The sequence below is a fragment of the Dioscorea cayenensis genome, chromosome 6 (assembly GCF_009730915.1).
Source record: "Dioscorea cayenensis subsp. rotundata cultivar TDr96_F1 chromosome 6, TDr96_F1_v2_PseudoChromosome.rev07_lg8_w22 25.fasta, whole genome shotgun sequence".
NCBI classification, from domain to species: Eukaryota; Viridiplantae; Streptophyta; class Magnoliopsida; order Dioscoreales; family Dioscoreaceae; genus Dioscorea; species Dioscorea cayenensis.
In genome coordinates, this window is record NC_052476.1 from 5,325,788 (window position 1) to 5,345,367 (window position 19,580).

At 40.9% G+C, this 19,580-nt stretch overlaps 2 non-coding genes across 2 annotated transcripts; both read left to right on the plus strand.

Moving 5' to 3' along the window:
• Nucleotides 1-9,574: 9,574 nt before the first annotated feature.
• LOC120264126 lies at nucleotides 9,575-9,681 on the plus strand. Its single transcript, XR_005537302.1, has one exon. It is a non-coding gene; the product is annotated as a small nucleolar RNA R71 (small nucleolar RNA).
• An 8,826-nt stretch (nucleotides 9,682-18,507) lies between these two features.
• On the plus strand, nucleotides 18,508-18,614 carry LOC120264181. The gene has a single exon (XR_005537352.1). It is a non-coding gene; the product is annotated as a small nucleolar RNA R71 (small nucleolar RNA).
• Nucleotides 18,615-19,580: the final 966 nt, after the last annotated feature.

Below are 19,580 nucleotides of genomic sequence, written 5' to 3' on the forward strand. Positions count from 1 at the left end.
GATTCCAAAAGGTGTATCCGATTCCTACAAATTGATCCAACCCTAATTCCCGGCGAAGGATCCTAACCCCCTACAAGGTCCCGGTGGAGAAATCTCTCAATCTCACGCCTCACACCAAATATGGTTGCATAGAGCTTAAGGAACGGAGATAGAATACACTCAATCGTAAGGGAGAGGGGACACTCCACTATCTCATTTCTCACCCTCTCAACCCACTTTAACCTTAAAGTTCTAACTCTAATGGAGACCTCTCTCACATCAAAGTAACAAATCATGCAAATCCAATCAACCACAAGGATTAATTAAACAAGCAAGCAATGAGAATACAAGATTAAAACTTAATCAAACTCGAATTAAATAGAAACACTAAGCAAATCCACAAAAGATGAGAATCCTAGGCTTCATAAGCCTAAATACCCTCTAGGGTTTTAGCTCTGCATAGACCAACATACAAAACACACCATCAATGAATGAAAGTACATTAAAACCTTAGCATAGGTGGGTCATTGGATGGCTTCAATCTCCTACCCACATCTTCTTCCCTTCCCAAAGTCTCTTTCTTGCATTGTAAGAGTTGATCAATCCTAAAGAAAGATGCTTGTTCCATAACCTTAGGATTTGCTTCTTCATGTGTATTTTCAACTTGAAAGGAACATGAGACTAGCAAATCCCCTTGAAAATTCCCTCGCTCACAAGCACAATCTTCATTCACACAATCCAAAATCTCAAAATGATATTCAACTTCTTTCTTTTCATTTTCTACACCAATGTACTCAATTTGCCCAACTTCTTCAATTATGCTCATGGCCTCATCATGTCCCGGAAATACTTGCCTTGCTTGTTCAAATTCTTCTTTTTTCTTTAGCAAGCATGTCCAAGATCTCTCCTAAATGATGCTCAATGTTTTTGATGGAGATCTCATGACAACTTAATGTGGCCTCAATATTTTGGAAACCGGCATCGGTTGCTTCAATAAATCTCGGTAACACTCTTTCCAACCGAAGTACATCTTCTTCAACTTTCTCATCCCAATGAAGTTCTTGTTGAGGTGCTTCCCATTGTTGTCCATCAATATCCCATAAGAGGTTTGGGTAACTCCTTTGATTTGAATGATAGTTGATGCAATATGTATTGTGTTGTTGATGAACATTGATAAATTGATCAATTTTTCTAGTGAGTACATCAACCTGAAAATATAAATCTACAACTGGATTAATCATCATTCAAGCTTCATGCAAGAAAAAGTAAATAAGACAAAATAAAACAAAATAGAATGGTGGAAGAAGATAGAGTGAAAATGATGAAAACAAAATAAAAATCGATGAGAATAATGGAAGAAAAAGAAAGTGTGGAATAGACAAAATAAAGAAAAAGATAAGTGGCTAGAGCAACAAAGTCCTAGCGTTCCTAGTATCTTGTTCCCCGGCAACCACGCCAAAAACTTGACACGCATCCGAATATGCGTGTAAACTGCAAGTACACAGGTGTCGAAGTAATAATTACCCCAGTGAGTGGGTAGTCGAATCCACAGGGAATAGGGCTACTAGTACTAACTTTTTCTCTGCTTTCTAACCTAATGATAAATGGAAAGGTGTGGTGATCTAATGTGCGAAGAAATGAATACCGGAGACGAATATGCAAGGGTTAAATGGATGGAGATCTCAATCAGTAAAAGTGGGGTATTTGGGCAATGCTCCCCCTACGATTCAGGTATTAGGTACCGAATGAGCAAAGTGTTTCTATGATGAGTAAGTTAAGTCGTGGAAATCCAAATATAATCGGATCTGGCCTCCCGATCACTGATACTAGTCCCCTACGAGGTCCCGGTGGAGAAATCGCTCAATCTCAACACCTCACACCATATATGACTGCAAAGCACTCTAGGGATTCCAAAAGGTGTATCCGATTCCTACAAATTGATCCAACCCTAATTCCCGGCGAAGGATCCTAACCCCCTACAAGGTCCCGGTGGAGAAATCTCTCAATCTCACGCCTCACACCAAATATGGTTGCATAGAGCTTAAGGAACGGAGATAGAATACACTCAATCGTAAGGGAGAGGGGACACTCCACTATCTCATTTCTCACCCTCTCAACCCACTTTAACCTTAAAGTTCTAACTCTAATGGAGACCTCTCTCACATCAAAGTAACAAATCATGCAAATCCAATCAACCACAAGGATTAATTAAACAAGCAAGCAATGAGAATAGAAGATTAAAACTTAATCAAACTCGAATTAAATAGAAACACTAAGCAAATCCACGAAAGATGAGAATCCTAGGGTTCACAAGCCCAAATACCCTCTAGGGTTTTAGCTCTCCATGGAGCAACATACAAAACACACCATCAATGAATGAAAGTACATTAAAACCATAGAAATAAACCCCCTTATATAGGAACTGATGGCCTTGATGGAGAGCTTCGACGTCTTGAAGGACCCACTCCGAAGCTAGCTTCACCGGTGGCTTCCTTGATGCTATGACGGAGGAGGAATCGATCAAAGTTAGTGACGAAGCGCCTCCAAAGCCGCATAGATCTCCTCTCCAAACCCTAGCCATCTCATCCCTCAAGAGCCGCACAAAAGATGAGAAAGAATAGGGCAAAATGGCTATTTATAGGCCTTAGATCGCACCTGTCACGTGCCCTCATGCGCCCGTGTGGATTTTCCATGCGGCCGCGTGGGCTGCAGAAATTTTCACGCGCGCATGAACAGTAATTTTGCTACAGTACTGCTAGCGTAAATTTGCTACAGTGCTTTTCACAAACCGCGGTCCAAACACTCTTCTCTTGAGGCCACATGTCCGGGCACACGTCTATGTGGTAGGCTATAAAACTTTTCTTCATCGACGTATCTTTGAGAGGTCTTGCAATCTTCGCAAAGAGAAGGAACATGAAGATGTGGCTGCCTTTGTGCGCTTCCAACTAGTAAATTGACTTGAATCTTCTTGGAAGTTGGCACACATCTCCACATTTATGAACTCCTCTCATGTCTTGGTCCTTGAATTGAATAAGAACTCCCAACATTGTGTCTTTATAGCCTATCTTTGCTTCCTCTTTACTCTTCACACAACCTATATGCATAAAAGAACACCAAATACACAATATGAGACATAAACCATGGTAAAAATGATGCTCAATGCATGTAAAACATATATAAAAATATGTCTACTCAAGCACTTATCAACGTCGATGAGGATGTGCATGTACCCTTGATACTTAGGAGGCCGTTTTTGCGGACTTCCAAGGCATTGATTGACATGGACGGCGGAGAGCTAACTTTGAGAGTTGGAGATGACAAGCTCACATACCGCCTTGCTGAAGCCATGCGGCATTCTCTTGATTTCGATGATACTTTGTATTTTCTAGAAGCTACTGATGAGATTATTGATGAATACATGCAAGACATGTTCAATCCAGATCCATACGAAGGCTTGTTTGACCAAAAGGAGGACAATGAAGAGATCATGATGCTTGGTTCGACGGAAGCATTACCATCTACTCCGGGGATCTTGAAGAAGGTGCTCCGGAAATTAAAAAGGGCTAGGAGACACCATCAAAAATGCTCCAAGGCTGTTCGAGACGTGCGTGAACCGAACAAATTGGGTGAATCATTGCTAGGCAGTCTTAATCCCGACAATTCACCCTCTACCCTCAAGATATTTTGCTCATCATGTTTCCAAGCCATGGGTAAGAGGGAAAATTTCATCTATGAGCCCCCGTAAGGTAAGACAAGGTATGTCAAGCTAAGTGACGTTAAACAAGCGCTTCTTGGGAGACAACCCAAGTGTTTACTGGTTTCTTAATTTAGTAGTTTAGTGTTGCTTGAATAAATTGTTGAATGTTGAATGTTGGTGTCTTGATGTTTTATATTTCTGTGGTGACTTTATCATGGGTTTTCAAGTTCATCATATGTTTTTCATGTGAATTTGGTGAAGTTTTGGTTGTTTGAGCTATTTCTCATGTTTTTCATTGGTGTAAATTGCATATTGGGGCAGGCTATGAGTGTGTAAACATGTTTAAAAATTTTTTGCAGAGCTTGTAGAATTTTCTAAGGTATCCAGAGAAAACACATGGGCGTGTGGAATTAACACACGCCCGTGGTTTTGTATTGCGAGCTCATCCAGAGAAGGCACAGGGGCGTGGACTCGCCCCTGTGAACGACCATGCAATCCTCGCATACCCGTGGGTAATTTCCGCACGGGCATGTGAATTCTTGCAGAGACTGGCAGATTTTCCTGAAAGAACACAGGGGCGTGGACTCACCCCTGTCGGTGAACTTGTGAAAATCGCATGGGACGTAGGTAATTTCTGCACGCCCTTGCGAATCTCTACAGAGGAGCCTTCTTCATCCCGAGAAGTCACAGGAGCGTGCGCTTGCCCCTGTGAGTTGGGCTTGTTAATGCCCACGCCCGTGTAGAATTTCCACATGGGCATGCGGAACACTTAGCAATTTTACTCGGATGTCCAGAGCAGCCAGAGGGACGTGCGGTTGCCCTTATGGGTCGGCCGCACAGGTATGGGTATATCTCACACGCCCGTGTATTTGCGTTCAGAGGTAGCGAGTGTTTTCCCGAGAGCACAAAGGGGTGTGCACTTGCCCCTGTGAAGCTTTCCTGTGGAGGAACACGGGCGTGTGTAATTTCCGCACGCCCGTATGGATGCGCAGAATTCCAAGAGACGTGAATTTTTTTTAAAAATCTTTGTGGATTCTCTTCATCTTCATCTCTAATCACCCAAAAACCACTCCTGATCAATTTCCCGGGCCTTTACTGTTGTTTTGGAGGATTTTTCTTCACATTTCATGCCGATTTTTGGAGTACTATCATTTATGTCATCGGTAACCCATCTTATCCTCTTTCTCTTCGCAAATACTGGGTTTTTATTGGATTGAGGATCTTGAGTTGTGCCAATTTTCATGATATAATATCTTATGCATGTTTAGGAAGTCCTTAGGGGCGGTTTTAAGTTGAATTTTTGGAGAATTAATGCACAACCTTGAGGTTTTCACACCCCGCAGATCCACATGGGAGTGGGTAATTTCCACAGGCCCGTGTGGAATTCTGCAGTATGTTGTTTCTGAGTTTATTTGATCGTTTCTTCTTCATTTATCTCAGGAATGGCACCGCACTCGAGGAGGCAAGAAGGCAAGCGCCCTAGGGAGCCTTCACCCGAGTTAGAATACATTGTATTTCAGAATCCTGAACATCAAGCTCGTTTCGAGCGGCTATAGAGGCTTAGGTTTGGCCAATCCCGGTTCATGGACTTGTGTGTGTTAAGTGGGGTCCAGTGGGGTGATGAGTTAATCAGGGAGTTGGAGACGCTGATGGCCGTAGGAGGCTGACAGAGGTTGTTGTCTATATGAGAGCCAGTTTTCCGGCCGCTGACCTTGGAGGTGCTGGCGTCTTTTGAGTTTGTGGATGAGATACAGTTTAGAGTGTTTGTTCGTCAATTTGCTATGAGTATTTCTGAGTTTTTAGTTCGTATGGGCTTCTACGACGAGGCATATATAGAAACCAAGGAGTATGGACATCTACCAACAGATTACTTTGGCATCTTGAGCGCACAGCAGGCTTACCAGGTCTTATGCGAACAGGGGCAGCATGAACCGGGAGTATTCAAGGCCACATGTTTGTCTCGGCTGAGCTACATATATTTTATCGCTGTTATTAGCAGATCTGTGGTTGGCCGAGGTGATAACACTAGTACTCTGAGCAGACAGAGTCTACTTTATTTGTATTCCATGGCTAGGTCCGTGCCTATTTATCTGGGGCACGCTGTGGTGGATTACATGCAATACCAGGGCCAAAACTGGGAGAGTAGGAGTATTATTTGTTGGTCCCTACATTACTAGACTTATTCTGGGGTTGGGTCTCAGTGATGCTCTTCGGGATATCAATCAAACAGTTATTCCCTCTCCGCTTGGACTCGATACTCTCAGGATGATTGGAGTGGTGCACAGATATGGGCATGGAGCTTACATTTTAGCCACTACCACCACTGAGAGCGCCGAGGGTGGTAGGGATGCAGTGGAAGATTCCGCACCGATGGCGACCAAGACCTAAGGATGCCCAGATAGCCTTTCAGGAGCCTATGATCATATAGAGAGGCTCGAGAGCACTGTGAGTGTATTGCAGTCTGAGATCATCGAGATGCGGTCGATACAGTCAGCACAGTATGTCGATATGATGGCCCGTTTCGACTTCTTACAATAGCTATTGAGAAGCAAACCCCTAGCCCCTCCAGCATCTCCTTCACCACATCCACCAGCACCCCTTGATCTAGCACCAGCAGCAGCAGAGGATCCAAAGCGCAGCATCGACACTTGATTTTATTTTCCTCGTCTTTTATTTCCGCATTTTATTTTGGACTTGTATACTCTGAAAGGACTTTCCTTCTGAGTTTATTTTCATTTTGTATCTCGAGTTATATTAATTGTATTATCTTTTATATACTCGAGTTATTTTTGTTTTTATTGAGCTTCACTGAACCCCCTCGTGTATGCGTGCAGATGGTCTTGTCATCATGGGAATTGAGACTTTGTCATAGGCACGGCCAAGGTGTTTCGGCACTTGGCCGTGTGAGCTTCACAACCCATTGGAACAACACTCCCAAGGACTTAGCTCCAACAAATGCAAAACTAGGAGTCCGGGGAGTATTGTTTTGATTGCTTCTCCCACATCTGAATTTAATTGATTTACATTATGAATGAGGTTGCATGTGTACATTGGGGACAATGTACAACTTAAGTGTGGGGGGGAGTTTCATAGTGCACGCATCTCTTTTATACTAGTTTTGATTGATATACATGCTCACATAGACAATGGCGGTTCACCTTAGTTGCATTGATTGTATTCTTGAGTTTAGGAGAATTTTTAACATTTAATGTTTTCATGCTCTAGTTTTCGCTTGAATTTCTAGGAATTTTTGCCCGATTGACACTTGTTGCACTACTCACTCTTTGAACTCTTTTGGAAACTCATGTTTGATGTATAAGGCACCCACACACCCCTGTGTCTTCTCGGGATGAAGGAGAACTTCTCTGCAGAGTTTAACACAGTTGTGTTGAAATTACCCACACCCATGTGTAGTTCACAGGGTCATCCACAAGGGCAGGCACAAGCCCCTGTAGCTTCTCAGGATATAGCTCTGAACTTTACAGAGAAACACACACCCGTGTGGAAATTCCCCACGGGCATATGACGGCCACAAGGTCATTCACAGGGGCATTCACACGCCCCTGTATCTTCTCGGGATATAGAAGTTGAACTCTAAACAGAAACACATGCCCGTGTGAAAATTCCACACGGCCGTGTGTCTTCTCTAGATGACTTGGAAAAACTTACAGACTCTACAGAAGATTTCTGCACACTTATACACATACGGAACCTGCATTTACTATACAAAATTATCCCGAGAATCATGAAAAAACGCTCAAACGACCAAGAAACTTTGCCAAACACAATTTAGCACATGAAAACACCAACGATCCACAAGAAAAGCACAACAATAGCATGTAAAAATCAAGCCACCAACACTCAAGCACTTATTCATTCAAGTACTAAACTAAAACCTAGAAAAATAGTAAAGACTTGGGTTGCCTCCCAAGAAGCGCTTGTTTAACGTCACTAAGCTTGATGTACCTCTTCTTACCTCATTGGGACTCATAGATGAAGGTTTCCCACTTACCCATAACCTGAAAGCATGATGAAAATAATCTTTTGAATGTAGAGGAAGGGTTATCGAGTTTGTTACCGCACAAGGGTTCGTCACCCATACTCTATTTTTGCATCTTCCCATTAACCTTGTGGTGTTCCTTGTGACGTCTCCTTGCACGCTTTATCTTTCAGATTATCTTCTTCATTATCCCCGAGGTAGGTTGTAACTTTTCCTCTAGACCAAGTGCCATAACTTCCTCATTCTCCACCTTTTGGTCTAGTAACCCCGTTATGAGTTCGGACACATCATTTCCTGCACATATTCATGTATTAGTTCATCGGTAGTGTCAAGAAAGTAAAGAGTATTATTAAAGTATAGAGAATGTCACATGGCTTCGGCGAGGCGATATGTAAGCTCGTCATCCCTAACTCGTAAAGTCAACTCCCCGCCATCCATATCAAAAAGAACCCTGGAAGTGCGTAAGAACAGCTTCCCAAGTATCAAAGGAACATCAACATCCACATCGATATTCAACACTACAATGTCCACATGAAATATGTAGTTGTCAACCTTCACAAGTACATCTTCGATGATGCTCCTCGGATATCTCACCGTTCTGTCCACCAATTAAAGTATCATCTAAGTGGGCCTAGGATCTCCCAAGCCTAGCTTTTGAAAGAACAAGGCATGACATTTATGCTAGCCCCTGAATCCGCCAATGCCTTCTCTTCACCGAAATTTCCAATGTTGCACGGAATGATTAAGCTTCTGGGGTCTTTCTTCTTGTTTGGCATATTCTTTTGCAACACTGTCGAACATGAAGCATCTAGAATCACAAATGCACTCTGTTCCAACTTCCTTTTGATTGGTCAAGAGGTCCTTTAAAAACTTTGCATAGTGAGGCATTTGAGACAACGCTTCTACAAATGGAATGTTGATGTGTAGCTACTTGAATAGACCCAAGAAGTTCCTATATTACTCATCATTTTGGTCATTCTTGAACCTCAAGGGATAAGGGATTCTTGGCTTATAAGGTGGGGGTACCATCTCCTTCTCTTTGGCTCTCTCCTCAAACTCCATGACCTCGGGTACTTCCACATTGGTCTTCTCACTCAGAAGCCTACCCTCAACCTAATGACCACTTCTCAAAGTGATCACCTTCACATGTTCTCTTGAATTTTTTTCGGTGTTACTATGTAAGCTTCCTTGAGGTCTCGCCGATAACGACTTCGCAATTTGCCCCACTTGATTCTCTAAATTGTGCAGTGATGCGGTGTGGTTGCGAAGTGCAGCTTCGACCAACTGAAACCTTGTATGCGATGATTCGATGAACTTGGTCAAAGCTTTCTCTAGATTGGTCATCCGGCTCTCCAAGCCTTATACTCAATTCTCCATGTTTTGGGCTTTTTGTTGTTGTTGGAAACCCAGTGGTGCCATGGCCTTTTGTTACCTTTGATTATTCTATGAAAGATTTGGGTGACTCCTCCAACCAAAATTGCAGGTATTGCTATATGGATTACCTTGGCTTCTCATTGCATTACCCACAAAATCCACTTGTTCCACCGAGGATGTACCACTAATAGAAATCAGGTAATCAGACAGAGCATGTCCTCCCCCCACACCCAGTGTAATTAGTCAAGGCCGCCACTCTAGGAGAAGTTAGAGTATCTAACTTCTTGCTCAATGACTCAACCTGGGCCGCCAATGAAGTAACTGCATCGATCTCATGAATTTCGGCTACCTTCTTTTTGTCTCTTGTGTTCCACTGATAACTATTCATAGCTATTTCTTCAATGAGATGTCAGGCTTTTTCAAGGGTTTTGCTTTCTAAGGTACCTCCTATTGCTGCATCAAGTAACTGTCTTGTGATTGGGTTCAACCCATTGTAAAAATTTTGAATGATCATCCACTCGGGGAACCCATGTTGAGGATATTTCCACAGGAGCTCCTTGAACCTATCTCATATCTCAAAAATATACTCTAATTCCGTTTGTACCAAGGAGGAAATTTCATTCACGAGCTTCACAGATTTTCTAGGAGGGAAATATTTGGCAAGAAAAGCTTCTACTATCTCCTCCCAAGTAGTAATCGATACTCTAGGTAATGAATGTAGCTACTACTTTGCTCTCCCCTTCAAGGAAAATGTGACGGCCCTCAATCTGATAGCATCATTCGAAACTCCATTAATCTTAAGCATGTCATACACCTAAGAAGTTTTTGATGTGGTTGTTCAGATCATCATTGGCCAAAACATTAAACTGTGCTAATTTTTGTATAATCTAGATGAATACTGGCTTTAGCTCAAAGTTCTAAGCTGTAATCAGTGGTCATACAATACTAGACTGTGTGCCAAGAATTGTGAGTCTGGGATAATTTGATAGTATCCTTTGCTGTTCATTTTGTTCTTCCATATTATCTGACCATTCACCTTCTACCTCAGCTTGATTGACTGTTATTGCATAGCTTATTTTCCCTTCTATGAAGTGTTCATTCAAGTTCAGGATCTCCATCAACCAATGTCGAAGAATTCCCTTCGATCATAACTTGGAGCTGGAACCAAAGAAAGAAAAACAATAAGAATGATGGAAGAATAAGAAAGTGTGAAATAGAATAAATGGTGAATAGCTAAAATAGAAAAGTACAAAGTGTTTCTTAAAAACCTATTCCCCGGCAATGGCGTCAAAAACTTGACAATGCCCTTTTGCATGTGAACTGCAAGTGCACGGGTTTGTCGAAGTAATAATACCCTGGTGAGTGGGTAGTCATATCCATAAGGGAAGAGTGATTAGAAACATAAAGATTGCTATTTAACTAGAATGAAGATGAATTAATAGTGGTGTGAGCAAAATCAATGAAAATTGAAATAAAGAAAAAAGAAGGAAGAGATACGCTATAAAAGTAAGAGAAAAGGCAATGGATAGAAAGTGGGCCACCCGGGCATTGCTCCCCCTAGGACAATTGCTTCAAGTGCAAAACCAACTATTATGTCTCCTAACTGATGCTTAATGAGTCATAGAAATCCTAGAATACACGGTCCCAAACCTAAGCTCAACCATTATTAACCCTACACTATGCCCCGGCTGAGAAATCTCTCAGTCTCAACACTTCACACTGTGTAAAGTTTCTTAATACTTTGGGAACTTCAAGTGATAAACCATATTTTCTAACATAGATCTAACCATTTGGTCCAAGCAAAAGATCCCTAATCATAATTATGCCTTAGCACCAAGGATTAATTCAATGCTTCACTTTGTTGCTTACGCAACTAAGCCCCAGCGGAGTTCCTCTCTTAGCACTTCACTCTATTGTGACCGCAAAAAAACTCTTGGAACACAAAGGTAGGATAAATCACACTAAAGGGGAAAGGGGACGTTCCGCTACCTTTCGACTCAACCTCTCGATCCTCTCCAATCTTGTTTTGTCTAACCCTCATGGTGTCTCACTCACTCACAAGGATTACCAATGTAGGCTCTCAACCCTAGTTTAACTATAAGGGAAAACCCATTCAACAAGCATTCAAGATTGGAACTCAATTAACGACATTAATTAAACAAACATAATAGAAAGGTCAAAGAAACAATATCATCCTAAGGGTTTACAAGTCCAAGTACCTGATTGTTTCCCCGTAAGTGTACGGGATCGTCAAGTAATACCTTGTGCAAGAGTACAAGGATCATATTCCATGGGACTAAGAAGCTCCTATTACTCCTCCATCACCTATTATATAACCTCACGATTTAAGCATGGTGAACTACTCTAATACATGTAAGAAGGTAAACAATTACAAGTATAAGAATTACAGAGCAAGACAAGTGATTACAAGAGCAATAATGAGATACAGAGGGCTATGGATAAGGATCCTCTTAAGGGGTTATCATGATATATGGATGCATAATAAAGCAAGCAATGGTGATTTAGACCGAAGGATCTCAAGATTAGTCCAATCCCAATTTCTCGGTGATTGAACCCTAATCCCATACGAATGTTGATAGGGATCTCTCCCTAACTAACATCCCTATAATTGCATTAAGTACAAGGAACTCCCGAGATAAGGACACACTTACCCTAAGTTTATCCTTATGGTTCGGAGGGGCTACCAACATCAAATTTCTTGGCATGTCGATATAAGTACAACCCTTTTAGTTCATTAGGCATCTAATACACATGAATAGGTCACATCTACATGTACAACTCAAATAAGAACTATGGACCTCTCTATTAAGTAATTCTAGGCATGAAGAACAATGAACTAAACCATAAATTAACCCAAACATTTCAATTAAAGACAAATCATCCAAAATACATGATGAACCCCCGAAAGTTTACCTACATCCGGTGGCTTTGGGGGTCTAGTGTGCCATCATACAAACAAACATAATAAAGTCATTAAAAATAAGAAACAAGCTCATAAATGACACTCCCTAGTCCAAATGATGAGGACGAAGAGCAAGGCCAGCCAAATAACGCTTCCTCTAGCCAAATGAGTGCCGAATGATCCTTGACTCCTCCTCCCTTGGTGATAAATCTCTCCCCTTGAAGTTCAAGCTCTTGGTCACCTCTCTAGCCTCAAGAATCTCCTTCTTCAAAATGTCCTCATTCTTTCCTTTCTTCCCCAAGTTATGGCTACCAAAATGCTCCCTTTCATCTCCACATATGTGCTTTTATACCTCCCATGTGTCCCAGCCATATAGTGGCCGTATAGGGGTCAAAAAGAGATCAAATTCCCTCCAAGATGAGCCATCCAGGGGTCAATGATGGCCTCATTGAGGCCGTATAGATCAAGTAAGATAATGGCTTCTCTTGCTACAATAACAATCACGGGGTTAATCCTGGGTAGCATTGAGTCCATATGGCCTAGATCAATTCCTGACTCAAAAACTCTCCATGTGCTACAGTGATTCCTACAGTGATCTTACTACAATACCACTGCTACCTTACTCCAGCTATAGTAATCTGCTACAGTAAATACTCTACAATACCGCGACCTTGTTTTCTTCTCTTTTCCACCAAAATCATATCTTCGTGCCCTCCATGGCTCTTTTATGCCATGCAAAGCAAATAATAGTCAATTAAGCACAAAAAGGGCATCCATTCTTATAAAAATACATGCTAGAAGTATAAAATACATATACAAAAATACATACATTTAGACATTTATCAAATACCCCCCCCTAAGCTTTTTCTTGTCTCCAAGTAAACAAATCATGAAAAACAAACAGAATAATAAGTGTCTAAATGTATTACCTCCTGCTCAAATAAATACAAGAATCTACAAGCACTGGATAATGATATGCAGATGTTGACTTACAAGTAGTAAGCTCAAAAGAAAGATCCTGTCTCACCTCTTATATGTCTGTGCCATGTGTGTGAACCTTCTATCTCATCTACCCTGACCTGGTTTAGCCTACTGATTTCAATTAGTACAGCTCTAGATGCTAATCACTCCACAAAGAAAGAATACTGGGTCTTAGAATGCTAAGTGCTACTCCAATGAACAAGTAAGATCCTTCAAACTCTTAAACTTGAACTAACTCCCTTTTCCTTCTTAGAACCTCTATAGGTAGTCAACAAGATCACTAGGGTTTTTATTTTCATTTCATTTCATTTTTTTGTTTTTTTTTTTGTTTTTTTTTAGTCTGACTAATGTAGACTCTGCACAAATAATCTTTCTAGAGGGTGAACATGCTGGTTAGGCATAATAGCCACCAAACTAATCGATTACAGTCTACATAGGCGCATTCATGCTTCACTAGCAGAGAAATACTGACATAGACTCCTTTTTCTTTTTCTTTTCACATTCACCCTAGATCACATCTTCAGACTACTCTACATGTCACAAAACTAGGGCTAGCTCAACAAGACTTAGAATTTTTTAAGAGTTCATTGAAAGAAAGAACTTAGAATTCTAAAGCCAAGTACTCAAAGTTGTGTGTTTAAGCATACAAGAGAGTTATAGTAGTTATGTTGGCTATTCCCAGGACATCAACACAAGATTCAGTGCACAAGACAATACTAGAGGTGAAACAAGATTCAATAAGACATAAAAAAGCATGTAACTTACATCAATCAATAATCCATGCTAGAAGAATTTTACAAGAATGAACAAGCCATCATGGGTAACACTAGCATGCAAATAGTGACCCGAATACATGAAATACACCCATCCCCTCACCTAGTGTTGTACATTATCCCTAATGTATACTAATCATGAAAAACAAAGAAATATATGCAATTAAAACAATAAAGGAGGGTGAAAACGAACTTCCTCGGTTTATATTGTGCAATTGGCAAAGAGTGACCTGAACACAAAGTATGGCAAACTATACATGTCGGGTCCGGCTTCCATGGGATGTGGAGAGGCTCACCAAGCACCCTTAATGCCCTGCAAGGAAAAAAGGGCCATCATCATTCCAACTAAAAATTTAAATGCAAAGATTGAATACTAGGGAGTAGTCAAACACACACATACTAGATAAAAGTAAATAAAGTTCGACACAAGGTTGGTAGGGCATAACCCTTCCCAAGTTATTAGAATTAAACAAACACACATGCAGAAAGTAAAGCAAAATAACAAGCTACAGAAATAAAACAAGTGTCCATGATCAAAAACGAAACAGATCATCAAAAGCTGCAGAAGGCGATGCAATGGAATAGGAAGCGGTGGTGGTCTGTGAGGATGATCCACGAGAGGAGATGACAAACTAATTAAAGTGCTTAGTGAGCTGGCGCTCTCCCTCTAAAATTTGGAAGATCCAACCTCGCATCTCGCGCTGCTCATGGCATATGACATGAATGTCATCGTCTATAACCTTGAACCAAGAGTCAAAGTCTAATAGAAAGGAAGTGGCAGGAGTAGCATGAGTAGGTGACCCATTGGACTAAAACTCTTACTCCTTTGGTTCATGCTGACTGGATTCTCCCGTGGTCAGGTGTCACATCCCCGACTATAGTCATAACTTGAGTGCGGCCCAACAAGTTCGTACCGTGAATCAACCTAGTGATGTAGGGTCCTACAAAGATGGCTCCCAGGCGAACACACTGACCCTGATGAATGAATGCTTCGGCTACAAGGTGCCTAAGAATGATGGGATGCTGCTCAAGAATGCCATACATGGTGAATAAGTCAGACTGTCTAACCACGCCAGTACTGTCCTTCCGGGCCCCAATAGAATGTGTAATAAAAGCATGAACATATCTCTGTACATGGTTCACCACACAAGTAGCTTTCCGAGTATTTTTGGTGTCACTATGTGTTAGGAAGTCCAATACTGGCTTGAACTCATGCATGGCGAATAATCAATGTGTGGTCGATTAAGTAGAGACATGCTAATGAACTCGTCATCATAAATCCCCAAGTATTTTGCAAACTCCATGTGATTTATTTCATGAGATTTTACAAAAGTTTGGAATCGAACGGCACCTTGTCTTTGAGTAATGACGCTCCTATCATCTTGCTTTGCCTCAAAGGTGCTCAACACCTCCAATGTAAGTTGGCGAAAGGTAGGATCATCGATTAAGAATAAATTCGGCCAACCATTATGAGATAATAATTCCTTCACTTCTTCATCCAACCCAAGTTCTCCTAAAACATTCCATTCAATATGATGAAAGGTGCCAAAAGGTTTGGTCCCCAAAATGTTGTATCTTGCTTTATGAAGAGTGCTAGAGAAACGGGGTTCTTTGGTGGTGTGAGTATCATTTCTTGGCCGTTTGGAGGCTAGTTTCTTGATGTCCGGCATTCCTAAATCAAGAATAAATCTTATAAGGCTTAAAAGAATCCAAAATAATGCAAAATGTGGCATGAAAAGGGCAAGAAAAATGAAAAATTCAAGTGAATAGGATCCATACGGCCGTATGGACACTATTCAACTTGCAAGAGTTCACCAACATGATGAAAATCAAACATTTTCTACATAAAATCAAGATAATCCACAACCATGATGTTCATACTACACAAGACAAGATTAATGCTTGAAAAATTACACAAAAAATCCCAAGAAAATAAGAAAAAATGAAGAAAATAAAATTAGGTCACTAGAGTACTTACCGACAAAAACTTGAGACCACTTGAGTAAAGTTTGAAGAAAACCACTAGATCGACTTCTCAAAGATGTTTGAAGATGATCTAGAAGAAGAGAGGACAAGATTTGGCCATGGTTTGATGAAGAAAGAAGAGAGAAAATCTGTTGGAGAAGAAGGATATGAAGAGAGAGAAAAGGTGGCAAGAATCACATGGAAAAATCTGACTTCATACGGCCTCATTGAGGCCGTATGCACTTGCTTAATTTCTTGGTTTGGGGCAAATGACCTCAATGAGGACCTTATTAAGGCTGTATGCCCTAAGCCTTTTCCTCTGGATGGGGCAGACGGTCTTAATGAGGTCCTCATTGAGGCCGTATGCCCCCTGAGATTAGTTTTAAGGTTTTTAACATTTCTCCAAGGGTACGGGCATGGCATAAGGTGTTCTAAAACATCTCCAACATGAAATAATGACTTAAAAGTTCGATCTAATACATGAACTAATAACCAAAACAATTGTTTCTCATCAATGAAAATGAGTAAACCATAACTTAGACGATAACAATAATGCACAAAGCAATGTGAGCATGGACTTATTCAAATTCAAAACCCTAAAAATAAAATACATAAAGAACATTAAAATGAGAACAAAGAACATGAAACACATGAAAATAAACCCCCGAGTGCTTGGGTTGCCTCCCTAAGAAGTGCTTCTTTAACATTATGAGCCTGACGTACCTTGTCACTTACCTCATGGGGGTACGAATAGTGTGAAACTACACCCGGTCATCTTTGAATTGTTGTTTATTCCCGGTAAATTTAATGACATCAATGAATGAACTTCACATTTTTCATGAGTAAAGAGAGGTAAAAATTGTATCTTATTTCCTTAAGGTGTTGGATGTGGAGAATTATTGTACCTATCTTTTTCCTTCCACGGACCTTCCTCCAAATTTTTTTCAACATTGAATCTTTTTTCTCTTTTTCTTTGGCATTAGTGCATATAACCTTCTCCTTTGGTTGCTTCAAATTAGGACTTGGAAGAGGAGGGTGAGGTTCTTCTTGATCTTTATTTCCTTGCTCTCCCAAGTACTCCTCCAATGGGTTCAATGACATCACCTCTTGCACACAATCAGAAATTAAAAGTTTAGTTTCATCAAAGAAATAAAGCATGTCATCATGGTCTAATGAATGTTTCATGGCCGCCGGTAAAGTGTATACTGCTTCTTCCACTCCAACCCTTAATGTTAATTTTTCTCCTTTAAGGTCAATCAGGGCACCGGAGGTATTGAGAAATGTCCGACCAAGAATCAACGGTGTCTCCACATCTTCATCTATATCCATGATGACAAAATCCACAGGAAATACAAATTTGTCCACCCGGACAATCACATTCTCCACAATCCCACGAGGCTTCCTTGCCGATTGATCCGCCAACTGTAAAGTCATCCTTGTGGATCTAAGTTCATCAAGACCAAGCTTCAAATACGTGGTATAGGGCATAACATTAATGCTTGCCCCTGAGTCTGATAGGGCATTTTCTGGAACTCCACCCTCAAGTACACATGGAATTATGAAGCTTCCCGGATCTTTCAATTTTTGTGTAAGCTTCTTCTTCAAAATGGCCGAGCAATTTCCCGTAAGTGGAACTATGCCCTCTTCTTCCAGTGCCCTCTTGTTTGTAAGCAGTTCTTTTAAAAACTTGGCATATTTGGGCATTTGAGTTAAAGCTTCCACTATGGGGATGTTTATGTGGAGTTGTTTGAAGATGTTGATAAATTTTTTGAATTAAACATCCACCTTATCTTGCTTCAATTTTGCCGAATAGTGGATTGGGGGTTTGTACTCAGATGGCCTTGATGATCCCCTTTGTTGAAGTTCCTTATTTTCTCCTTTCTTGCCTTTCTTAATGACTTTTTCAACTGAGTTGAGGTCTTCCTCCTTGGCTTCCCCAGTTTCCTTGACACTTGGGTCAGTATCGACCCTTGTCTCAACTTGTCTCCCACTTCTAAGGATAATGGCCTTCAAGTGTTCCCTTGGGTTCTCTTCAGTGTTGCTTGGAAGACTGCCAGAAGGTCGTTCAGAATTTGCTTTAGCGAGTTGCCCCACCTGATAATCAAGTGATTGCACAGAGACTTGAAGATTTCTCAAGATGGAACCTATCTCATTGAACTGTTCCATGTGTTGGGTGAGCTGGGCATTTACCTTGCTGAACTGAGTATCTATACTGCTAGTTATGTTATTGAACCTTGATACAGTGTTAACATGAATTTCGAGAGCACATCTTCAGTAGTGAATCTCTTCTCTTGTATTGGTTGTTGCATTTGGGAACCCTGAGGAGGTGGAGCCTTTTGTTATTGAACTTGATTCCATGAGAAGTTTGGGTGGTATTTCCACCCCAGATTATAAGTTGAGTTGTATAGATTCCCTTGTGGTCTTTGTCCCCCAATATAGTCAACATTCTCAATTGGTGAGATGGAGGAGCTAGCAATAGGACATTGGGCAACTCCAACCTCCCCACCGCAAGTGCTGTAACTCATCACTATCTTTCACTTCGAACTACTGCCCATAAGCATGTCTAGCTTCCGAAATCAACATGTCAACTTTTGCCGGAAGAGCATCATTGGCACTATCTTCATAAATTTCGGCTCCTTTCTTTGGTGTACCTCGTGAGGCCTAATGAGACCCATTGCTTTCCATAGATTCAAGGAGTTGCCCGGCTTCATCGGGGTACTTGTTGCTAAGGGACCCACTAGCCGTATCATCAATTAGTTGACAAGTTGCATAGTTCAGCCCGTTATAGATGATTTATACTTGCATCCAAGAAGCAAAGCCATGATGGGGGCATCTTCTAAGGAGATCTTTGAATCTTTCATATGCTTCAAATAATGTCTTGGACTCTCCTTGTTTAAAAGCCGAAATTTCTTGCCTTAGCTTAGCCGCTTTACTTGGAGGAAAATATCTTCCAAGGAATTTTTCAACCATATCCTTCCATGTTTTGATCGAACCCGGTGGTAAGGATGTGAGCCAATGGTATGCCCCGTCCCTTAGACTAAATGGGAATAGCCGCAATCAGATTGCATCATCTATCACTCCATTTATCTTAAAGGTGGAACAAATTTGGAGAAAGTGGGCAAGATGGTCATGAGCATCCTCATTTGCAAGACCATTAAATTGTACTGAATTCTGGATCATGATGATTGTGCTTGCCTTTATTTCAAAGTTATTCTTGGCAATGGTTGGTGCTTGAACACTGAATTCTTCGCCCGTAAACTGTGGCCTTTCATATTCGGATAGGGTGTGTCTCTCCTCAGCCTTGACTGTGGATTCCCTATCCTCAATTTCAATATTTCATTCACTTGAGCCTTCACCAACTTCTCTTAGTCTTCGATGCAAGGTTCTTTCAATTTCACTATCCTGAGCAACTAGGTTTATGGATTTGCTCGTGTCATGCATAGTACCTTGCAAATTCCAGAAAGATATAGAAATTTAAGCTCAAAAGAAAGAAATAAAAGTAAATTAAAAATAAAAGAAAAAGATATTGGTTAGAGCAATAAGCTAGAAGTTCCCTAGAATTCCTTAAGTCCCTTGCAATGGCGCCAAAAACTTGATTGCTTCTCCGCAAGTGTACGAGATCGCCAAGTAATACCCTATGCAAGAGCACAAGGATCGTATTCCATGGGGCTAAGGAGCTCCAATTACTCCTCCATCACCTATCATCTAACCTCATGATTTAAGCATGGTGAACTACTCTAATACATGCAAGAAGGTAAACAAATACAAGTATAAGAATTACAGAGCAAGATGAGTGATTACAAGAGAAACAATGAGATATAGAGGCCTATGGATAAGGATCCCATTGAGGATTCATCATAATACATGGATGCATAATAAAGCAAGCAA